We start from the raw sequence: 10,697 nt of genomic DNA, 5'->3' as shown, positions 1-10,697 counted from the left end.
AGCCTCAGTTTCCCCAACCTTAAACGAATAAGCAAGGCTGTATTGAAATTAACCAAGAAGGCTAATAATGGCAACACGTTCCCAGCACTGCCCTAAGTGCTTCACACATGATAATTACCTTAGTCCTCATAATAACTCTGTGGTATAGGTGCTGTTGTTTGTGCTGCAGAAGGAAAATGAGGCCGAGAGAAGTGCGGTGACATGCCCAAGACTGCACGGCTGTTGTGACTCACACCCAGGCAAGGATCTTAGCCTTTGCAGAACATAGACGATTAAGTGCCCAGCACAGTGTGGGATACAATGAATAAGTGCAAGTGTACCTCCCACGTTCTCCTCCACCCAAAGAGTCACCCAAACTACAAGGCGAAGCCCGAGCTATCCTGCGTCCCACCATTAGTGTTACCTTCCTAAGACAGTCAAGACACTTCGAACAGGGAAATGAGCAAGCTGGTGACATTGAGCCGCTGAGTGCTTTGAGTGACAGCTGCTTCCTTGCTAAGGCCTGGGTGTGTGTCCCCATTCAGCTGCATTCAGGCACCTGTCCAGCCATGGACCATTTCCTGTGTCAGTGGTGCTCAACCTTGTTCCAGCTGCCAAATCCTCAGATGCTGGGGCTTTAAAAGACAAAAAGGGAAACGGGCAGTAGATAGTTGAGCCTGGGGAGAGGTCACGGAGACAGCTGTTCTGAAAAACCAAACAGCCTCCGTGGTTCCCAAATCGTGCAAATGCTCTTTCAGTGACGCCGCGAGGCTGGAAGAGTAACAACTTGTAAATTACACTTCGGAAGTGACACTTGTCCCACCATAGTTTTTGTGCCCCTTTCCCTCCTCCAGAGGCCTTTTGCCCTTGATTCCAAGGTCTGTCAGCCTTTCCTTTGGCCTGTGTCCCTGGAAAATACAACAAAATCAGGTTCTAAGGCAGCTACAGTTAAATTTTTCTCTTTAAAAAAGGAAAAACCCATTAGTTGCCATTACAATGTTTGCGAAATGATTGTAAACAATTTTAAAAGCAAAATAAATATCAGTGGTGCGTTCAGGAAGCAGAAGTAGAACCAAGAAAGCCCATACGTAGAAGGAAGGAATATTTTGGCAGCCCATTTCTTCCTGTTTCTTATGCTTAGTTTCCAGTGGCTCAGGACAGATCCACATAGTTCAGATCTCCAAGGAGAACTTTTCAGACTAAAAAAATCCTCTTTGTAGTACACGGGAGGGCTGAGTATTTGTGCTTCTGAAAGAACCCAAGGTCGTGATTTCAAACATAACCCAAATCCAGCAAGCATTCAAATGCCAAAAGTCTTCCTACTTTTCTCACTGACAAATGCTTATGTAAACTCAGGAGGGGTGTTTACCTTGAGCATTAATTGAAAATAATGAAACACAAAACCAGAGGAGTGGCAATCCTGGGTCTAATAAGAAAGAGTTTTCCAAGCGAAAACAGCTTCATCCAAAACATAGCTTTATCCAAAGTAGTGTATTTAAATCCATGAATTTCAATGAGAGACAGAGAGAAAGAGAGAGAGAGAGTTGTACTAAGTAAGGTACAGAGATTTATTGTAAGGAATTGGCTCAGGTAATAGTGGGGGGGCTGGCAAATCCAATGTCTGCAGGGTATGCCAGCAGGATAGAAATCCCCCGGGGAAAGTTGCTGTTTCAGCCTTGAGTGTCAAGGCAGCCTGGAGGCCAAACTCCTTCCTCAGTGAACCTCAATCTTTTCGTTTAAGACCTTCAACTGATTGGGTGAGGCCCACCCATGGTACGGAAGGTAATCTGCTTTCCTTAAAGTCTGTAATTTAAAGGTTAATCATATCTGGAAAATACCTTAAGTACCTTCTCAACAACACCCAGACTCACGTTTAACCAAAAATTGGGCACCAGGGACTAGACAACTTGACATGTAAAATTAATCATCATAAGCATGAATCAAGTCCAGCCCGGATACCTGTATGTCTCTCTTCTAAATATTCTTCCTCTGGACATCCATCTCCTATGCCTGTGTTATTTTTAACTAATGCTAACTTTATATCAATAGGTCATGAATATGGGTCTTAATAAAAACAGTGGTGGGTCCTTCATCCACAAAGCCATTTTGGCTGTGTTGAATAGGGTCAGGAATTTTCATTCTCTCAAATGAATGAAGTCAACAAATCTTGTTAATGTATCCCTATGGGCGATTTGCTAACCATGTATCCATACCTCTTCCAGGAAATCTAATTTTTTTAATTTAAATTTTTTTGGTCATGACCCCTTTGGAGAAGCTCATAAAACAACAGGCTTCCTGCCCAGAAAATATGCCTAAACAGACACACGTATGACCTTTACCACCTGATTTCACATACTCTGAAGCCCATCCATGCATGGATGCCAGGTTCAGAAGCCTTGAAAAATGTTCGCTTGGCATCCACACAGCAGGCACTCGGGCACCAAGGATGCAGAGAAGAATGAGCCATGGCCCCACCCTCAAAAGCTCACAGTCTCATGGAATCAGCAAGAACACAACTTTTTTCAAAGACAGGGTGAAATGTGAGAGAGGGTAAGGAGCACCAAAGGGGCACCTAACTCAGACTCAGGAGGTCAGAGAAGGCTGCCCCAAAGAGATGCTGGGACACATAAAATTCCGCTTGAGTCCTGCCTGGTCTTTCTGGTAGAGGAAACTGATGGGCAAGAGAGTGTTTGGGTTCTTAGGGAAAATATTTTTCCAGATGACTGAAGGATGAGATGGGAGGCGGCAGGGTGAGGAGGGAGCTGGAAGGGTAAATGATAGCCTCACACAGAAGGGCTTAGACCAAGGGTCAGCCCGTTCTTTCCCAAAAAGAGCAAGGAAGTAACTGATTTAGGCTTTTCTAGTTATCTGGTCACCATGGTAACTTCTCAAGGTGGCCTTTATAGCCCAAAGACAGCCATAGATAACATGTAAATGAATGATATGCACAGGTTCCAGTAATATGTTGGAAACAATGAAATTGATGTAATTTTCAAATCCATAGTCTTTGGTTTTTGAGTTTTAGGTCTACAAAAAAAATTGAGTGGAAAATCCAGAAAATTCCCAGATACCATCTCACCCCCACCCACCATACATTTTCCCCTATTAACATTTTGCATTTGTGTGGGAAGTTTGTAGCAAATGATGAGCCAATATTGATACAATGTTATCGACTGGAGTCCATTGTTTATATTAAGGTTCACTTTTGGTATTGTGCATTCCATGGGTTTTAACAAATGTGTAAGGACAGGCATCTGCTATTATAGTACCCTATAGAATGTTTTCATATAGAAAGTTTCACTGCCCTAAAGGTCCACGAGATTCTGTTTATCCTTCCTTGCCTTCCCTGAGCTGTTAGCAACTCCTGATTTTTTTTACTGTCTCCAAAGCTTTGCCTTTTGCACAACGTCAAACCTACAGCATGTAGCCTTTTCAGATGGGCTTCTTTCACATGATATTATGCATAAGATTCTTTGATATCTTTTCATGACTTCATAGCTCATTTCTTTTTGGCACTAATCACTTCCCATTGTGTGGCCAGACCACAGTTTATTTATGCATTCACCTGCTGAGGGACATCTTGGTTGCTGTCAAGTCTTGGCAGTTATGACTTAGCAATAAACATTCATGTACAGGGTATTTTGGGGGGCAGGGGTAGAGGGAGAAGAAAAGAGAGAATCCCAAGCAGGGTCCGTGTCCTGCGCAGAGGCAGACACGGATCTCACGACCCTCAGATCATGACCTGAACCGAAACCAAGTGTCAGACTCTTAACCAACTGAGTCACCCAGGTGCCCATCTTGTGTAGATTTTTATGTGGACATGTTTCAGCTCATTTGAATAAATACCAAGGAGCACAACTGCTGAATCATAGTATAAGAGTATGTTTAGTTTTGTAAGAAACCACCGAACTGTCTTCCAAAGCTGCCGCACCATTTTGCATTCCCCCTAGCAGTGAACGATAATTCCTGCCACTCCACATCCTCACTAGCATTTCACGTTTTCAGTGTTTGGGATGTTAGGTATTCTGTTAGGTGTGTAGCGACATCTCACCGTTGTTTGTGTTTGCAATTCCCTCATAGCGTATGATGTTAAACATCTTTCTGTATGTTTATTTGCCATCTTTGTATTTTGGCGAGGTATGTCTGTTAAGACCTTTTGCCCAGTTTTAAATTCAATTGTTTGTTTTCTATTTGTTGAGTTCTAAGAGTTTTTTGTATATTTTAAACAAAGTTCACATCCTTTTCACATGTCACATTCCTTGGATTTTTTTTTCAACAATTTAAAAATGTAAAAATCAGAAAAAGAAGATTATCATATGATCTCACTTATATGTGGAGTTTAAGAAACAAAACAGAGGATCATAGGGGAAGAGAGCTAAAAATAAAACAAGATGACAGCAGAGACGGAGACAAACCATAAGAGTCTCTTAGTCAGGAAACAAACAGGGTTGCTGGAGGGGAGGTGGGTGGGGGGATGGGGTAACTGGGTGACGGGCATTAAGAAGGGCAGGTGACGTAATGAGCACTGGGTACTGTATGAGACTGATGGACCTCTGATCTCTACCTCAGAAACCAATAATACATTATACGTTAATCAATTGAATTTAAATAAAAAATAAACTAAAATTGCAGTAATTGTCAGTTTGTGGGCCATACGAGAACACGTGGTGAGACAGATTCAACCCACAGGCCTGGCATGTGCCAACCTCTGCTGCAGAAGTTGGGTTTTCTTCTTAGAGCCTCTGGAGATTCACTGAATGGTCACGTGCAGTAAAGAGAAGTGGCCCACTATGCACTTTATCACTCTGCTTATAATGAAGAAAGGGAAGAAGTAGGAAGTATGAGGGGCCTGCAGCAAGGACACGTGTTAGGGGTTTTGTTGCAATGATCCAGGTGAAGGACAGTGATGGCTTAAATCTAAGAAGTTGATGGGGCACCTGGGTGGCTCAGTAGGTTAAGCCTCTGCCTTCAGCTCAGGTCATGATCTCAGGGTCTTAGGATCAAGCCCCACATGGGGCTCTCTGCTCAGCAGGGAGCCTGTTCCCCCTCTCTCTCTCTCTCTGCCTACCTCTCTGCCTACTTGTGGTCTCTCTCTCAAATAAATAAATAAAATCTTTTTTTTTTTTTTAAAGTGTCGATACAGGTGAGCAGAGCTGGGCAGATTCCGGAGATATTAAGGAAACAAGAGCGTCAGAACCCAGGGACTGATGTGTAGGTACAAAGGAGGGGATCCAGAGATGATGCCTAGGTTTCTGACTTCGACAATGATTAACGCTGTTGTCATTCGCTGATTCAGAGAACACAGGTGGGATAGCGAAGGTGGGTGGGAATACACGGAGTGTGAGGGGACTTTGGGACACCTGTGAGGAGCCATCCAGTTGCTGGTTGGAAATCACTAGCTTATTCATTACAAAACCATGGGGGTGGAGGTGTGTTGAGAGAAGAAAAGGGAAGAAGGAAGGTGGCAGGAGAAGGACCAAGGTTGAGAGGATAAAGGGAAGACGGGGATCCAGAAGGAACATTTAGAAAGCAGGCAGCACGCCAGGAGAGAACGGAGTCACAGAAACCGAAGGAAACAAGTGTTTCCAGAAGGAGACCGATGCTGCAAAGGGATGGCATGAGACATGGAGAGTCGGGACAATCCACAGCACAGGTGGGACACCGGAAACCAAGATGCCACTTCTGATTTGCCATCAGGGAGGAAGAATGCTCCGGGCTGCTTCTCCACATGAACTCATTTGCATTGACCAGCCAGCGAGAGATTAGAGAATAAATAATCAGGAAGCCGTCAGGCTACTTAATGTTCATTTGCGATCTGTATCAAAGGCACAGGGAAACCACACAGAATGTCAAGACTGCATCGCTTTCATTAACTACTTTTCTAGTCACGTCCCATGGAGTGAATCCTGAATGGTGTCCTTACCCAACTATTTCCGCAGTGTGATTTTGAGTGTTGCCCCAACTGGCACGTTCCCCAAACCTGGTCGTCATGCCTTCCCAGAAGTTCTATGAGTTACCCAATGCCCGTTCAATAAATGCCTTTCCTACTTAGGTCATCCAACCTTTATTTCTTTGCTTACATGTGAGAACACTGACTGATATAAATTTCTGGAAAACAACAGTATAAAAGTCTCTAGACTTCTATTTGGATAATTATAAAGCAACATGTTAGTTCGTGTGTAGTCTTTTTTTTTTTTTAAGATTTTATTTATTTATTTGACAGAGAGAGGTCACAAGTAGGCAGAGAGAGAGAGAGAGAGCGAAAGGAAAGCAGGCTCTCTGCTGAACAGAGAGCCCGATGTGGGGCTCGATCCCAGGACCCTGAGATCACGACCCAAGCCGAAGACAGTGGCTTAACCCACTGAGCCACCCAGGCTCCCCTCGTGTGTAGTCTTTATGTCATCCAAGAAAGGAAGACCATGAGACAGCAGCGGGTGACTGGGTCAGTGAGTGAGATACTCACCCAGTCAAAATTACAACCATGTGGAGAGCCCAGGCTGGCTAGCCACACTTTGACCAACCCTGATCCAGCCATGCCTGAAGGTGGGAGCCCAGAGCAGGGAGCTCTGCTCCATGGCTATCACTTACAACTCACCACTGTACAGTGCAGTGGTCATCTTGACTGTAGAGGACCAATAAAAAAAAAAAAACAATTCTCCGCTGTAAGCTGGAGAAAAGCATAGACAAGTTTCTAGCACCTGCACTGGGAAAACCCATGTGCCTTTTCCGCTTTGAAATAAACACCTTATTTGCGCTCATCTTAATGATGGCCATTGGTGAGGCTTAATGAAGCAGATCTTAAGGCTGGTCCTTCTGGCCCAAATCTTAGCTTGCTGCCCCACCCCTGCCTGCTTCTAGATTTGGATTCCAGGATAGAATTCAGTGCCCCGTTTCTGAATGTTTTCTCATCAATTCTTGCCGAGTGCGTCTTACCTACTTCTATCCCTCTCCTTTCCTTTCTCCCACCTCCATGACACCCTTGCTCTCTGAACTGAGTCCAGCGTTCCAGATTTGCAACTGGCCTCCTGTCTACAACCCCAGGCTCTCAGAGACCCTTCTTAACTCCCCATCCCCTGATGCGGTCTAAGCCCCTGTATCAGTATTCCCTTGCCCTTCCCCATTTTCCTACTACCCATCGCAGCATGCACTTGCTGTTCAGCCTTGATCAGGAGTACAAGGTGTTAGCCTTGTATGCAAAGTACAAGTTCCAGAAGCACTCATTATTTAAGACTGATCCCGAGGAAGTCTGATCATCGTTCATGGCTAAAGTGGCGCCACCCAGTGGCAGTGGTCTAAACAGGGGTTAGGATTCATGCCAGCTTTGAAATTCTGCGTCTGGAAACGGACATCATCTCATTTCCAATTGCATACATTTTTGTCTGGACTGTGTCTTGACTTGACCATGGGAGTCATCCAAGCACTCATTAACAGATTAATGTGTAGCTATTCTACCAGGAACTGTGATTATCCCTCCAAGGGTGAGCCAAACACAGTTTCTGGTCTTTAGGGAGAGAGACAAGAAAATTACAAGTGGGGGAGAGAGGATGGAGGGTAGGCAGGGAGGGCTTCCCGGAGGAGGCGGCATCTAAACTAATGCAAGAAGAATGAGGAAGAGTTGGTGAATTGGGGGAAAGGAACGCGTTCAGCCAGAGGAAACATGTGCAAAACACCCAGAGGTACAAGGGATCGTTCTGGATGGCATCTAGGAAATTGCAAGTTGTTCAAGACATGGGAACCCAGACACTGCGTGAGGACAACTGGCTGAAAATGAGTCTGAAGAGCTCATGACGAAAAGGCTAGCACTCACACACACAGTGTTTCCTTGTGTCTGGAACGACCCCCCATGTTTTACACATACTAACTCAACCCATCCCTCACCACAGTTTCCTAAGGTAGATGCTATTGTCATTTCCATTTTACAGATGAGTCTGGGGCATGGAGATGCTAATGAACTTGCTCAAGTCATCGAGATAGGAAGAGGTAGAGCTGGGGTGTGAACCTGGACCCGGAGCCAAGCCAATGCACTTGGGTTTTCACCTTCAGAGCAACTGAAGACCTCAAGGAGAAGAGGACCTCAATCAAGTTTGCTTTAGAAAGGTCACAGGATGCTAGCATGTTCTCTGGTGCCAACAGCAACACTGGCACCAAGGATGTTTGGGAGTTAACACTCGGGGGAGATATCAACACACATCAGCCAGTCCAGGAAGTGAGGGGGCAACAGCATGGGATGGAATTAAGGTCAGTTGCCAGGTTTCCGAGAACTGAGTAAGGAGCTGCCAGGATGCTAGCCAAGGCTGCAGGAGAAGAGGGCATGGGGATTGCACCTGACCGTGACTGCCCAGTGCCTGACACCAGCATATCTTTTCGGACAGTCCTCTTATCTTTTCCGATTTACCTGACTGCACTCACCTGAGATACTCACCCGACCAGAACCTACTTTCTTTTTTTTTTTTAAGATTTTATTTATTTATTTGACAGATCACAAGTAGGCAGAGAAGCAGGCAGAGAGAGAGGAGGAAGCAGGCTCCATGCTGAGCAGAGAGCCCAATGTGGGGCTCGATCCCAGGACCCCAGGATCATGACCTGAGCCAAAGGCAGAGGCTTTAACCCACTAAGCTATCCAGGTGCCCCCAGAACCTACTTTCTTATGTATACCCAGACACATTCTTAAAAGGACCAAGGAGCATTAGAATAAATAAGCTTAAAATAAAATTAGGTTAAAACATGAATAAGAATAAATAGTAAGATCAGGGAAAAAAAACATAAATAAGAGCAGAAATCAAGCTGGGGGCAGGATGGAAGAGGAAATATAAATATTCAAGCCCTAAGATTTTCCTAACTATTGCTATCATCAAGCTCAAGTGTGAGGCTAAGCTTCCCAGCAAGGGAAAAGAGAGACAAGGTCACTTACATGGTTGCTATTGATAGAAAAGAGGAAATGCACCCATCTGTCAAGAAAACGTTTGTGTCCTTGGCTGACAAAGCTCTGACACGGGTTTCCAAACTGGACTGCTCTCTAGTTCTTTGATAGCCCCTCTGTTTTCCCAACGCCACACCTGAGTTCAGGTCATCGGACCCTCCTACTTTACAAGCGCATAGCTAACAGTCAAAATCCTGCTTGAATGTCAAAGACCGGCTTCAAGAGTCAGGCACCTACAAAGATGTCTCTTTCCTCCCTGGTCAGATGTTCTTCTCTCATGCATTTCCCTACCTTGGCTACATGAAATCCATAGGACGGGTCATATTCTTCTAGATGTCATAGTTCAATGTGTCTAGGTCTTACCTTACTGAGGCAGTATTGCTTCATGGTTAGAGTGACAGCTCTGGAGTCTATCTACCTGGGTTCTCCACCTCTGCCACCCACCAGCTGCCTGACCGTCAGCAAATCACTCAAACTCCCTACACCCCAGTTTTCTCATCTGTAAAGTGGGAACGGTAAGAGCATTGCCCTTGCTCTGTTAGCGTGGCTCCTGGCACATGGTGAAACCATCAGCATCTTCATAATCATCATCTCCCCTAGGGCTGAGCTGTCCACTGCAGTAGCCACCAGCCACAGCGGGCTCTTTAAACTGACACCAGTTATCATTAGAGTGTAAAAGTCAGGGGACGCCTGGGCGGCTCAAGCGGTTAAGCGTCGGACTCTTGATTTTGGCTCGGGTCGTGATCTTGGTGTTGTGAAATCGAGCCTCAAGTTGGGCTCTGTGCTCAGCGTGGAGTCTGCTTGAGATTTTCTCTCTCTGTCTCCCTCTGTCCCTCCCCCCTTGCTTGATCAAATAAATAAATAAATAAAATCTTTTGAATAATCAATAAAGTGTTAAAAAAAAAAAAACATTCACATATCAGTGACACTAGCCTGCCTCATGCGGCTAGTGGCTCCCATCTTGGACAACACAGATATAGGACATTTCCATTATCACAAAAGTTCTATTGGACAGTAGAGGTCTAGAGCAAAGATTGGCGTATTTTTCTGAAAAGGGCCAGGTAGTGATTATTTCAGGCTTTGCAGTCGTATGATCTCTGTTGTAACTACTCTGCCTCATCGGCATAGCATGAACGCAGCTATAGACAATGCATAAATGTATAGACAAATGGGCCTGGCTGTGTTCCAGAAAACTTTATAGGCACTTAAAACTGAATCTCCATGATTTTTGTATTTCACAAGACAACTGAATTTTTTCAACCACTTCAGCATGTAAAAATTATTCTTAACTTGTGAGCTGTAGAAAAACTATAGGTGGACCATAGTTTGATTACCTGCACTCTTGAGTATAAGCTCCTTCTAGAAAAACTCCCATCTCATTCATAGCTCCATATTCTGGAATGCCTACTCCTGAGATCCTGCTACGTAGCTACATAGCAGGCTCTTGGCACCCATTGGAAAAGAGTCATGCGTAAGTCATAGCCTCTGTATCATAAGTGTTCACAGACTAGAGTCAGCAGGATAATGGCCTCCAAAGACGTTCACGCACTCCCCAGAACCTATGATTCTTATATTACTTGGCGAAGGGAAATTAAGGTTGAAGATGGAATTGGGATGCTAATCAAATGGCTTTAGGATAGGGAGGTTATCCTAGATTATCTGGGTGGTCCCAATGTTATCACTAGGATCCTTAAATGTGAAAGAGGGAGACAGAGCCGGTGTCAGAGTGATGTGTTGGGACAAAGACTTCCCTGGTCATTGCTGACTTCGAAGGGGGAGGGGGAAGTCAAGGAATGTG

Source organism: Martes martes (genome assembly GCF_963455335.1).
Source record: "Martes martes genome assembly, chromosome: 16".
NCBI classification, from domain to species: domain Eukaryota; kingdom Metazoa; phylum Chordata; class Mammalia; order Carnivora; family Mustelidae; genus Martes; species Martes martes.
This window is presented reverse-complemented; position numbering follows the sequence as displayed.